General features: G+C 51.9%; 1 protein-coding gene across 2 annotated transcripts in view; it reads left to right on the top strand.

Annotated features, from left to right (window-relative positions):
- The window catches only part of PLEC (plectin), a 59,157-nt gene that overhangs the window by 13,205 nt on the left and 33,309 nt on the right, over positions 1-12,643 (top strand). The gene's annotated exons all lie outside the window — the stretch shown is intronic.

Raw genomic sequence — 12,643 nt, 5'->3', positions numbered from 1 at the left:
TGCAACCCATACCAGAGGTTGTGGTCTTTGATCTTCATCAGTAAGTATTTTAAGGTTGTGTTATCTGCATATGGCAGGTCGTTAATGATTCTTGCTCCAATCCTGATGCCATGTTTTTCTTCATAGAATCCAGCTTCTTAGATTATTTGTTCAGCATACAGATTGAATAAGTGTGGTGAAAGAATACAACCCTGTTGCACACCTGTCCAAAGTTTAAACCATTTGTTACCTTGTTCCCATTCACACAGCTGCCTCTTGGTCCAGGTCCAGATTCCTCATGAGTACAATCAAGTGTTCTGGAAAACTTCGCAATGTTGTCCATAGCTTGTCATGATCCACACAATTGGAAGCCTTTGCATAGCATGTGATCTAGAGCCAATGATCCTCAAGGAAGAAGTCCAAAAGGCATTAAAGTCATTGATAAAGAACAAGGCACCTGGAATTGAAGGAATACAAATTGAAATCTTTCAAGAAAATAATGCGGCACAGGAGGCACTCACTCATCTCTGCCAAGAAATTTGGAAGACAACTATCTGGCCAACTGATTGGAAGAGATCCATATTTGTGCCCATTCCAAAGACAGGTGATCCGACAGAATGCAGAAACCATTGAACAATCTCTTTGATATCCCATGCGAGTAGAGTTTTCCTAAAGGTAATACAGAAACGGCTGTAAGCATACATTAACAAAGAACCTCCAGAGGTTCAAGCCAGTTTCAGAAGAGAACGTGGAATGAGGGATATCATTGCTGACGTCAGATGGATCTTGGCTAAAGCAGAGAATACCAGAAAGATGTTTACCTGTGCTTTATTGACTACGCAAAGGCTTTCGATTACGCAATGTTGAAGAATAACAAATCTGTGAGATACCTCACAACATGGATGATTATGCTGAGTGAAATGAGTGCATCACAATAGGACAAATATTACATGAGATCGTTGTTGTAAAAACTTAAAAGTCTTTCTTGAAACTAAAATGAAACATTCTATGATGGTTACAGGGTGGGTGTGTGATGTGGGGAATAAAATGGCAAATACTATAAAGTAAATGCTGTTAACTGATGATCCATGGAGTGGACTGCAGTCACTGTTGATGACATGAAGTGAGTGTCAACTGATGATGTAAACCTTCACTCAAATCACAGTAAAAGTAAAAAATTAGAAAACAAAACAAAAAAACGCAGTTCATGTTCTCACAGTTGAGGAAGGCAGAAATCCCAAATCAAGGTGGAGGAGAATGTTCCTGCCTCCTCTTCCAGCTTCTGGTGGCTGCCAGCCCCCTGGCTTCCTTTGTGCTCACATGACACTCTCCCCAGTGTCTTCTCTCCCATCTCTTATAACAACAGTTGGCATTGGCTCTAGCTTAAACTTGGGCAGTGCAGGATTCTCTTTTTAAAAACCCTTACTTATACCTCAAAGACCCATTTCCCAAATAAGATCAGAGACTCACACAGGCGTTTGGGTGGCCACCATTCCACGCGCTGTGCCCGCGCTGTGCCCACGCTGTGCCCACGCTGTGCCCACGCTGTGCCCTGACGCCCTGCCCCAGTCTACTTGCTGTTGGTAGTCACACCTGTTTGTGAAGGTGTTTTGTTTCGTGGTGGTGGTTTTATTTTAAAATGCACAGAGCATTTCATAGTGTTTTCTTGTTAATTTCCTAATATTTGAAGTTCTTCACACCTTGCAGCTTTTTACTTAATGATACAAATGGACGTCCATCTGATGCATCATTTCACAACATAATCTGAGGGGGCTTCAAAAAGTTTATGGGAAAATTCATGATCTTTCAATTCAGTATTTCCATTCGCTGTTTTCTGTACAGTAAGTCTGTCTGTTTTGGAAGACAGTAAGGTTGCTCTGGCGACTTTGTGGTAGGGACAGCTGCCTGTACGTGTCCGTGACTATGGTTAGAAGATCTCTGGGTCACACGTTCTATGGAACGGAAGCTTTATCAGGACTGAGACACCAGTTTTTCACCTATCAGATTGATAAAAATCCCCAAATCTGGATATCTGGATTCTGTTGGCAATGGCGGTGAGAACCAGGCAACAGAGGTATGTATCCGGTTTGTGAGTGTAACCAGTGTGTCAGCAGGTGTGGACACGCTCCCTGCACAGGTGTAGGGGACCCCAGCTGACCCTTTTGCAAGGGCAGAGTGGTACATATAAGATGGCACTTTTTGTGTTTTGGGGGCAAACCCAAGAAATTTGCTTTTCTTGCCTTAATTCTCCATAAAGAAATTCTGGAGGATACAAGAAGCCAGAGACAAAGGTTTCCAAACAGTCTGAGGTGGTGCTCAGCTCCTCACCTAAAGGTTGCTGGTTTGAACCCACCCAGTAGCACCAAGGAAGAAAGACCTGGTGATGTATGGCCATACAGATTGGAGCACTTCTAATTGGACTTGAACTAATGACTGGCAGCGGGTTTGCATTTGTGGTCTGGTGGGGAGAAGACATCACCATACTCCTTTTTATGCCTTTGTGTACGTTTTGAGACAGGTGAACACTTTCTGTTCTTTGTTTTTTCCAATGTTCTAGCCGTGTGAGAGGGCTGCTTGGTCCCTGACACTGCCCAGCACCGCAGTAAGGCTTTAAAACATACATCAGCCTTGCCAATCTGATACCAAATTACATAAATGAGTAAATGAAGCAATCATTAACCGAGCTCCTGCACCGTGTGAATCTGGGAGGGAGCCGGTGCTGAGTTCAGCGTAAGTGCATCTCCCCAAGACCCGTCTTTCTTTATGAATTAACCTGAATCTAAATTCTGCCCGATCTCTTTATCCTGAGGCCATTGCTCGAATCGCTAATGAAAAGGTTTAGTGCACTGTGTTCTAGTTAGGGGGCCTGGGGTGGTGCTGCGGGTTCAGGCGCTGGATTGCTAAGTCTGTTTGAACTGTAAGGTCGGTGGTTCAGGCTCATCATCAGCTCCTTAGAAACCCTATGCAGGGTAGCTATAGGTCGGAACGGACTCCAAGGCACTTTTAACAACAGCAACCATTCTAGTTATAGTTAGTGGCTTTACTCTTGTTGTCCTTGTTCTTGTTGAGGTGAGAAAGGTCAGACTTGACCCAAGGTGAGAAAGGTGTGTGGGAGTGAGCCAGGTTTGGGGGCAGTATCATAGTGTCTTTGGGGCCCTGGCCAGAGGTGAAGATGCCAGGGGTCCAAGGGAACTGACTACTTTGTGCCTGAAGGGAGGAAGGGCCCGGCGTGGTGTGGGAACCCCAGGATGTGGGCTAATAGCTGAAGCTTACAAAGGTTCAAGAGCTTTTGGCCTGGCCTGGGTCAAGGGTCCTGGCTCAGGGGTCCAATCTGACCAGAGCTGGGCAAGGATGCCCTACTGCAACAAGAATGCCTACTCCCTAGAGGACCCCACAGGGGAGTTGAGGGTGTCCCTCTGCCAGCCTAGCTAGGGTCAAACTCAAGGAGATACATATCAAACACATTTCTGACCAGTGAGCTGGTCACCAGGACCCTGGGTGCTGAGGCCAGAGAAGCTGGGGTTACGAGGAAGGCCAGTGGCTTTCTTCTTACCTTACCCTTGGTACCCTTCCCAACCCCTGTGCCCACATCCCCAGCCAGCAGTGCCCCGTCCCTTGTGCACTGTGACCACCCTGGCCAGCAAGATCCCAGGCTCCCTCTCCAGCCTCCCATGGTGTCTTTGGAGTTGGCCACACTCCTTTCCTCGTCCCTTCCTCCTCTCAGCTCACAGCCCTTCCTCTCCGAAGCCTCGAACAGACCCCTAGGGACCACTTCACCGTGGAGCTAGATGGGGCACACTGCGGGGCTTTTCCTTGGACCTCCAGCTGCCACAGCTTTCCTGCACATCCATCCCTGCCTGTAGGTGGCCACACTGGTCACTCATTGGAGGGAGCCATAGGGGCACGGGGTTCCTTCTCTAACCGGTTGGCCATGTGCGTCTGGAAAGTTAGGGGGGCCCGTCTAATTGTGCTGATCGCTGTAATGCTACGAGTTGTTTTCCATTCGGTTCCAACTTGTGGCCACCCCACGTGTGCCGAGAACAGCTCCACTCCATAGGGCGGGCTTCCAGAGCCATGACCATTTGGAAGCAGATTCCCAGGCCTGTGTTCCCAGGCTCTTCAGGGTGGGCGCGGACCATCAGCTTTCCACACGCAGTCAGCATTCAACCATTTGCGTCACCCAGAGACGTGATAGGCAGAGTGTCTGTCCACAAGGATGTCCACATCCGAATCCCTGGATCCTGTGACTGTGGGCAGAGGGGCACAGATGGCGTTATGTGTGGCTGTGAGATGGCAAGACTCCTGGACATCACTGAATCGTTAGCCCTGTGCTGTTGCTAGCTGCCATTGCGTCAATTCAGGGCGACCCCGGGTGTGCAAGGTGGAAGCAGGTGCTCCTTCGGGTCTCCAAGGCTGTGTTGAGCACTGCATGGTCACTGGCTGTGGGAATCTACTTGATGGCTGTGGGTTCGGGTCAGTTTGAGTCACGTGATTAACTGTTTGCACCGCTCAGAGGCTCCACCGTCCACTTTCTGCGCTCAAGCCAATGATTTCATAAAATTCAGCCTTATGCATGAAAACAAAACAAAACAAACCAAACTTAGGTTAAAACTGAGCAGCCAGCCATCCTCCACAGCCCTCTACCCAGCTGGGCTCAGTAATTCTTTGCACACAAAACTCAGACAACACTAGTTACCTGGTTTATTAGGGAAGTTAACGGTCACAGGGTCAGAAATGTTCAAGGTAGTTCTTCCTGTCAGACCAGCCTCTCCTCTGCTGTGCTCACAGGCAGGCCTCTCTCTCTCTGGACAACAATACAAAGCTCTTTCAGGGCTGCTGATAAATGGCCATAGGACAAACCACTCCACCAGAATCCTCAACCTGAAGGCACTCAGCCCTAGTTCCAAGGGTCAGCAAACCCTAGTCCCCCAGTGAGTGCCTAGAGACACCTTCCTGCCCAAAGTCACTCAGGTTTTCCTGCTTGGTGGGCTGGGAAGTCCACCACTCAGTCTTGTGCTCTGGCTCTTGGTTCTGGGGCCGCTCCTCTGGTATCACAGCTTCCTCTCCCTGGGTGGAGGAGGTTCAGTGAGGAGGGATCTCAGAGTCCAAAGGACACCCTCCCCTCCTGGCTCTTTGGTGGGAGTGAAATCTCCCCACTCCTGCTTCAGAAATGGCTCCGTTGGATACATGTTAAGAGTTCCAGCTTTTTTCAGTCACAGTTGAACCATCATAGATAAACCTGTTCACCACTCACAGCAGAAATATATAATCCTATCTGAATCATTTTCCACCTTCTCTTACCCAGACCCATCAGGGAAAACATGTTTGGTGGGAGTTTACAAAGACTGGCTTCTAGAGACATTGATTTTACTGCACTGCGGGCCCACCCCTGGCTCTTCCAGTCATTGTCCCTTTCATACTTGATGGATTAATTTCCCCATATCATTTTAATTGTAATCACACCCTGAAAACTTGTAAGCCAGTCACTTCATGCTTTTCCTTCCTTTATCTCCCCCATTTTAGATACCCAATTTCTCAGTTGTCCATCCCTATCAACTCTGGTAGCATAGTGGTTACGAATCGGGCTACTAACCTCAAGGTCGGCAGTTCAAAACTACCAGCGGTTCCGCGGGAGGAAGATGAGGCGTTCTGCTCCTGTAAAGATTTACAGCCTTGGAAACCCTGTACAGGGTCACTATGACTCGGAACCGACTCCACTTACTTAACAACAACAACATTAACCCCATCCTGAGGAAACAAGTGTGTTCCTTGATTTGAAGAATCTTATTCTAGTTGGAATTTTGACCTTCTGCAACTGTAAACAGAGTTCAATCCAGCCCAAGCCATCAAAATGGCGGCAGTTCACACTGGTTCATAGTGTTGCACATTTTTTTCTTCGTTATATTGGGGTCTAAGGAGCTCTGGTAGTATAGTGGTTATGAATTGGGCTGCTGACCTCAGGGTCAGCAGTTCAAACTACCAGCAGTTCCATGGGAGAAAGATAAGGCTTTCTGCTCCCATAAAGATTTGTTGTTGTTAAGTGCCGTCGAGTCGGTTCTGACCCATAGCGACCCCGTACAGGGTTTCCGAGGGTGTAAATCTTTACGGGAGTAGAAAGCCTCATCTTTCTCCCGCAGAGCGGCTGGTAGTTTCGAACCCCTGACCTTAAGGTTCGCAGCCCGATTCGTAACCACTACGCTACAGCCTCGGAAATCCTATACAGGGTCTCTGTGAGTTGGAACCAACTCCACAGCACATAACCACCACCATGTTGGGTTCTGGTCCATTCAGTCCTGAGCATTTTAGTTAGGTCAAATGGGTACCAGCAGCAAGCCCTCAGGGGTTACGCCAGTGCCCATTGGCTTAGGAACCCACTCAACCCCCAAACTTCAGACCAGCCAGCACTTCTCCTCTCTCAACCATTTCTTTCTTCCTGTTGCATCCTCACCTGCACTGATAAGTGGATCCAGGTGGTCTGTCTGCTTCCTGGCTACCTTTATTTAACTTTCAGTCCTAGAGTGGGGTTTCTGTGGTGGACACAAACTTCTCCTGCCTCAAATCATTCAACAGCAAACTGCTTGCTTGACATTTTTAAAAATCAAGTCTTTTTTTTTTTTTTTTTCTAAGTTTTATTGTGAATTATGTGACAGTTTACATGGGAGAACATTAATTTTACATTCATCTTATTGTATATTGTATCATTGTCATGGTTACAATCCCCTCCACACATCACCAATCAACAAAAGGGTGCTTCACCATCCCCCCCTCCCTCCCAGCCCCTCTTCCTCCCTGGGTCCTGCCTGAGTCCCAGGTACTCCATCTCTCCATGCCATCAGGTCTGCCTCCATCTCAGGGATCACTGCTTCTCTGGGTAGGATTCCGCTCTCCCCTCTTCTCCTTTCATGGTTCCAGGGACCTCCGCTCCCAGCCTGCAAAGTCATTCACTCCCCTCCTTGCCACAAAATGCTCACTTTTACATTTACAACCTTCACAATCAGTCCTGGTAACAATTATTCACCCTTGCATCACAAGAGACTTGTCCGCATTTCCTTTAATCAGTCCGGCCTAGACAGATTGGATATTACTCAGTGGAGATTCTGCCTTGCTCCACGCCCTCTGGATCTAGGTTCCCTCTTGAAAGCTTGTAAGCCAGTCACTTCTTGTCTTTGTAGCCTCCGCATTTTGGATAGCCAATGTCCAAGTTGCCCATCCCTGTACACTCTGTGTATGGAGGGGTGGGAATAATCCCTGCTGTAAGGATTTGTTCCCCCTTTTGATCCCTAGGTGTAGGTCAAGTTCATCTAATTGTATCAGGTTACTTTTTTTTTTTTTTTCCTCTTCTTTCTTCTAGTTGAGCTCTGATCACCCAGTCGTTGAAGCCAGGTCACGTGGGTATTATCTGCAAGTGTGGATGTTCTTTTTCTTTCTTTCTTGCAGGTAAATCTCCTGTTCTCTCAGCAGTTCTGGGAGGTGCTCAGATTTCCTCCTAAGCCCCTTCCTCTTTATTATGAAGAGTTCTGTTAAAAAACATGTTTCTTCTGGGCAATTCCTAACTCCCCTTTTAGCATACCCAATCAAGTATAGGCTGACGGCAGGCTTGTAAGCTGTCTGTAATGGAGATTCATGTGTATATGGAGTGAGGCCTCTGGCTGGCAGAGTGGATGAAGTCGATAGGCATTGGTGCCCTAGTAGTCCTCTTTTTAACCTGCCTACTTGATTCACCCTGCCAGCTTTTGCCCATTGAAGTGCCTGGAGGTCCCTTCCTACCTAAAGTCACTCCGTTTTACTTGCTCCGTGGGGCAGGGAAGCCCCCCATTGTCTTTTGCTTTGACTCCAGGTTCTGCTGCTGTTGGTCCTCTGACCCTCCTTCAGTGTGCCAGCTTTCTGTCCCTGGGTTAAGGAGGTCCATTCCGTGTGCAGGGATCTTGGAGTGCAAAGACGTACTCCACTCCGGGCTCTTCTTTGATGGCAGAGAGCTCTCCCCATTCCTGTTTCTGAGATGGCTCATTTTATACCTGTTAGAGTCCCAGCTTTTTTCAGTCACGGTCAAACCTGCTCAGCACTCATACAACCGAAGCGTATCACCCTGTCAGCATCTTCTCCTACCTTTTCTGACCCAGATTCATTGGGGCAAAAATGTTACTTAGTGAGAGTTTACAAAGACTATGACGAGAAGCTCTGGTAGTGTAGTGGTTACGAGTCAGGCTGCTAACCTCAAGGTCAGCAGTTTGAAACTACCAGCTGTTCCGTGGGAGAAAGGTGAGGTTTTCTACTCCTGTAAAGATTTACAGCCTTGGAAACCCTGTGCAGAACCAGCTCCATGGCATATACCACCACCACATGACTAAGTTGTTTTGTTGTTGTTAAGTGCTGTCGAGTCGGTTCCGACCCATAGCGACCCTGTACAGGGTTTCCGAGGGTGTAAATCCTTACGGGAGTAGAAAGCCTCATCTTTCTCCCGCGGAGCGGCTGGTAGTTTTGAACCACTGACCTTAAGGTTCGCAGCCCGATTCGTAACCACTATGCTACAAACCTTATTCAGGACAAAAAAAAAAACTCCACACGTAGTTGCTATTAAGTGGACTTGACTTGCAGGGGTGTCTGTGGGTCCAAGCAGAACTGTGCTCCCTGGGGTTTCAATGGCTGATCTTGCTAACGTACATCACCAGGGTCCTCAGGGTAGACTGAACTCTAATGTTTTGGTTAGAAGCCAAGTGGCTAACTGCTTGTGTCACTCAGGGACTGTATTCAGAAACTAGCTTGGTAAAAAAAAGTAACTGGGAATTTAGGCAAGGATCCACAGGTTCATTTTAGCTCACTTTGCCATTGACCTAGAGTCTTCCGTGAGATCCAGCTCTGCCCGGGGTTGGCTGAGTCCCAAGGAAGGCAAGCTGTGGTGAGGGTCCAGACCTCCTGATACCCTCTCTGTTGTCTGCTGTCAGCCCTGGCCCTGTATGCGGCCATTGCCAGTCTGACCCTTACCCGGCACACAGAATAGGTCTAATTATAATTGAGGTCCTGGCAGACAGGGTGTGGGCCCTGAGGCTAGCTGGGTAAAGGTAGAGGTAGGGGATGACAGAGACCGAGGAAGTTGATTTGCCCAGCACCTCCGTGGAGCAGGAGAGGCGCTGTCTGAGGGGTGTATTCTCAAGCCGGGGACACCCTCCAACATCCACTTACCATTTCCTACAGCACAGAAAAATGGGGCAGAGCTGCCCTGCTCTGTGAGTGTTGATACACTGTGGGGAAGGGCCCAAGTGGCTGCCCTTGGCCGGGTGGGTGGTTACGGGTGATGGCAGCCGACCCGTGGTCTTGGTGTGGTGATGCAGCCTGATGGTGATGGCAAAGATGATGACAAGTAGGAAATGGAGACAAGACTGAGGGGTTAGTTATGGGGGGGGGGCGAAGGGAAGCTGAAGCATGACCCTGGGTTATTGGCCTGAGCCGCCCCATAGATGGGAGAGAGCAGATATCCCAGCGGCCTGGTTGGGTGGGCCAAACCACAGAGGCTGGCTGAAGCCAGAAAGCTGTAGTTGTTTGGGGAGTGGTCAAAGTGAAGAGACCCAGGGGAAGCTGGGTAGGGGGAAAGGAGAGAAGCAGGGTTGGATATTTCTTTCCTGAATGGTGGACATAAAGGGCGGACTTCCGGGACCATGCAATGTGCTGTTTCTCAAGAGAGGGGAAGTTTGCCCTGGGGGCTTCTTGGGTGGGGAGCAGACTCCCTGGGCTGGCTGGGCGGGGTATGAGTACGCTACTGGTAGTTCCCACAAGTTTGGAGGGTAGCTCATGGTGAGGTCGACCAGATCATGCTTGGCTGTGGGCTGGGGTCCTTGGAGTCCTGCGTCTGGAAAACGGGGGTAGGGTTGGCGCATGGCCCGGGAGCATGCGCTCCGAGCTGCTGGTGTCCAGCTTATTGATGGTCGAAGTCCCGCCCCCAATTGGGCAAGCCCCGCCCCACCTCTGCTGCCCCTCCCCCCAGGCTGCAGCGCCGGCCGGGCAGTAAAGTGCGGGGCTGGACACTGCGTGGCGGTAGCCTTGCTGCCCTAGCGGCCGGGCGGAGACATGGACCCCTCGCGAGCCATCCAACATGAGATCAGCTCCCTGAAAGGTGCGGGCTGGGGATGGGCCTGAATCTGGGGGTAGCAGGTCACGCAGTGACCTCTCTGGCTGGTGCAGCCCCGCGCGGGGCAGCGGACCGGGGTCTGCGACTGGGGCAGCATTGGGATGGCAGAGCTGGAGCTGAGGGAGGCCGGACTCACTTGCACAGGGATTGCACCTGAGTTAAGCCGCCAAGGTTACCCAGGCGGCTGCTCAGCGGCCCTGAGGTGTGTCGGGGGGCGGGGCGGGCTGTGGCGGGGGGGGGGGGGGGGGCGGAGGTGGGAGCTCGACCTTTAAGTCTTGGGACTCTGCGGAGCGTCCCCTGGCCAACTTCGGTCCGAGGGGCGAGGGCAGGACTTTGGGGATCCGTTGTGTGGAGGCGCCGGACGGGCTGGCCTCTGCAAGTCCAGACTGCAGCTCTTTGTCCCGGGTGGGGGGCTGCCCCAAGGGCCTGACTGGTTACCCTGGAAACCTAGCTGAGCCTGGAGTCTGGAGAAGGGCCGCCCTCCCCGGTTTCCCAGCGCTGAATCAGCAACTGCGACAGCGGTGCAGCGGGGCGGGGCATCTCTAAACCGGACCCTGGGGGCGTCTGGCCAGCGCTAGGGTGGAGTGGGGGAGGCGTGGGGAGTGAGGTGGCGGGCTGAGACTGTCCAGCGCCAGACTCCTCCCTGCTTCTGCACTCGCGGCCTGCAGCACTGGAAGGGGGAATTTCCCGTCGAGCCCCGCCCCTGGGAGCCCAGGCTGATGCTGCTACTTGGCATGGGGCGGGGGGAGGGGTGTCCTGGCTGTGTGCGTGGGTCTTGGCATGGGGGCGGGGAGGGTGTCCGGGCTGTGTGCGTGGGTCTTGCGGGGAAGGGTCCTGCCTAGCACACCATGCACTGGAGGAGTCACCTGGATCCAAGCGTTTGGGTCTGTGGGTGTGGCTTGGGGTTCATTTGCTGGGGGCTTGATTGTTCAGATTTATAGCAACACTATAGGATTTCTGAGGAGCAGCTGGTGGGTTTGAACTGCCAACATTGTGGTTAATAGTCCAGTGCTTATACTACAGTGCCACACCAGGGCGCGATTAGGCTGGGGAAATCATGTCAGCAACAAGTCCTGAACATTTGAGGCGGGGGGCATAGAAGGAAATACAGAAGGTCAGTTTTGGGGGTGGGCGCTAAGGGATAGTGAGCACAGCTGGGGAGTCTAAGGGGGGGTGACTGGGGTGGACATGAGTAAAAGGTCACTAGGGGGTCACTAAGGGGCCTGAAGGGTGGGCACTGGGGGTAACCCAGGAGGTCAGTGGGGGAGACTGAGGGATCTACCTAGGGGAGAACCCAAGAAGTCAGGAAGGATTGTGGAATGGGCCAGGAAAGCGGGGCTCTGCCCGAGAGCGTGTCTGGGGACACGGGATACGTGCTGGTCCTGTAGTCACAGCCTGGTGGCCTGGGGGCCCACCCTAAAAGCACCCCTGCAGCCTTGGCAGCCCACTCTACTGGACGTGGGGGTGTGGCCACAGCTGAACCCGCCCTACCTTCCCAGACTGGCTTCCTGCTGGCCCCCTGCCCGGCTGCCTGGTAGCGGGTGGTGGACGGGTGAGGGGGTTCGAAAGAGGGCGATGGCAGGCGCAGGAAACTGGTCCCAGCCAGAGGGAGGTGGGAGCAGTTGGCTTGGTCCTGGCTCTGCCTTTAGAGTGGCTATGGTGTGTGCATGTGTTTGGAGTCCATCGGCAAGCGCTTCCATAGTGATGGCCCCATAAACCCGCCCCCACGCGGCTGCATACTGGCAGTTGGCCAGCTGCCTGCCCCGCTGGCCAGCGCCTCCCACCTTGGGATCCCCCACCCCGCCCTATTTATAACTGGTTCCTGGGCGTGCAGTGCTTGGTGGGAATGGGTGTGTCCGGCTGAGACTGCGGTGAGGAAGATCCGGGTGGAAATCACGGTGGTACTGATGAAGAAAATAAAGGGGGGGGGGCACATGCAGGCTATCGAAGTTGGAATCTCAGTTGTGGGGGCTATCAGTGGGTGTGCCGTGTGCCTCCCACCCCCACCCTATGGTCTGTAGAAGCTTCCTTTTGCCAGCCCCTGATCCTCTCCTTGGCAAGGACTCCTCCCTTTTGTCTGTCTGACCACCATGGGGCATTCAGGCTGCCCTGTGTGGGTGTCTGCGTGGGCAGTAGGAGCGGCCATGCCTCAGGTGGCAGCGATCTGGTGACTTTGATCTCATGTAGCAGCCGGCAGGCTCAGCTGTTGTTAGGGTAGGAGGCCCTGTTTTAAGTCCTACCCAGGACGGGGTTTCATGTTCGGGGGCTGCCCCTGGACCTCCTTTTCTGGCCTTTCCAGGCAAGTGTTAAGGTGGCTCTGGGCCAGGTATTTGAGGTGGGGCTTTGCCCTGTGTACAGCTGCCAGTGGTGCCCACTGCCTATGTGCTCTGGCAGCTGCAGCTGTCGCTCTTCTTCAGACCTGTGCTCCCCAGACCTCCTCCTCAAATTTCTGCTCCCTAGACCTCTTGAGCCCAGGCCACCCCAGCAGCCCTTCAACACTTTGTGGCCCCATCAAGCCCCAGAGACTCCGCCTTCACTGGG

Source organism: Chrysochloris asiatica, unplaced genomic scaffold (assembly GCF_000296735.1).
Source record: "Chrysochloris asiatica unplaced genomic scaffold, ChrAsi1.0 scaffold00001, whole genome shotgun sequence".
NCBI lineage: Eukaryota > Metazoa > Chordata > Mammalia > Afrosoricida > Chrysochloridae > Chrysochloris > Chrysochloris asiatica.
Note: the sequence above shows the minus strand (reverse complement) of the source record. Positions and strands in the feature narration are given on the sequence as shown.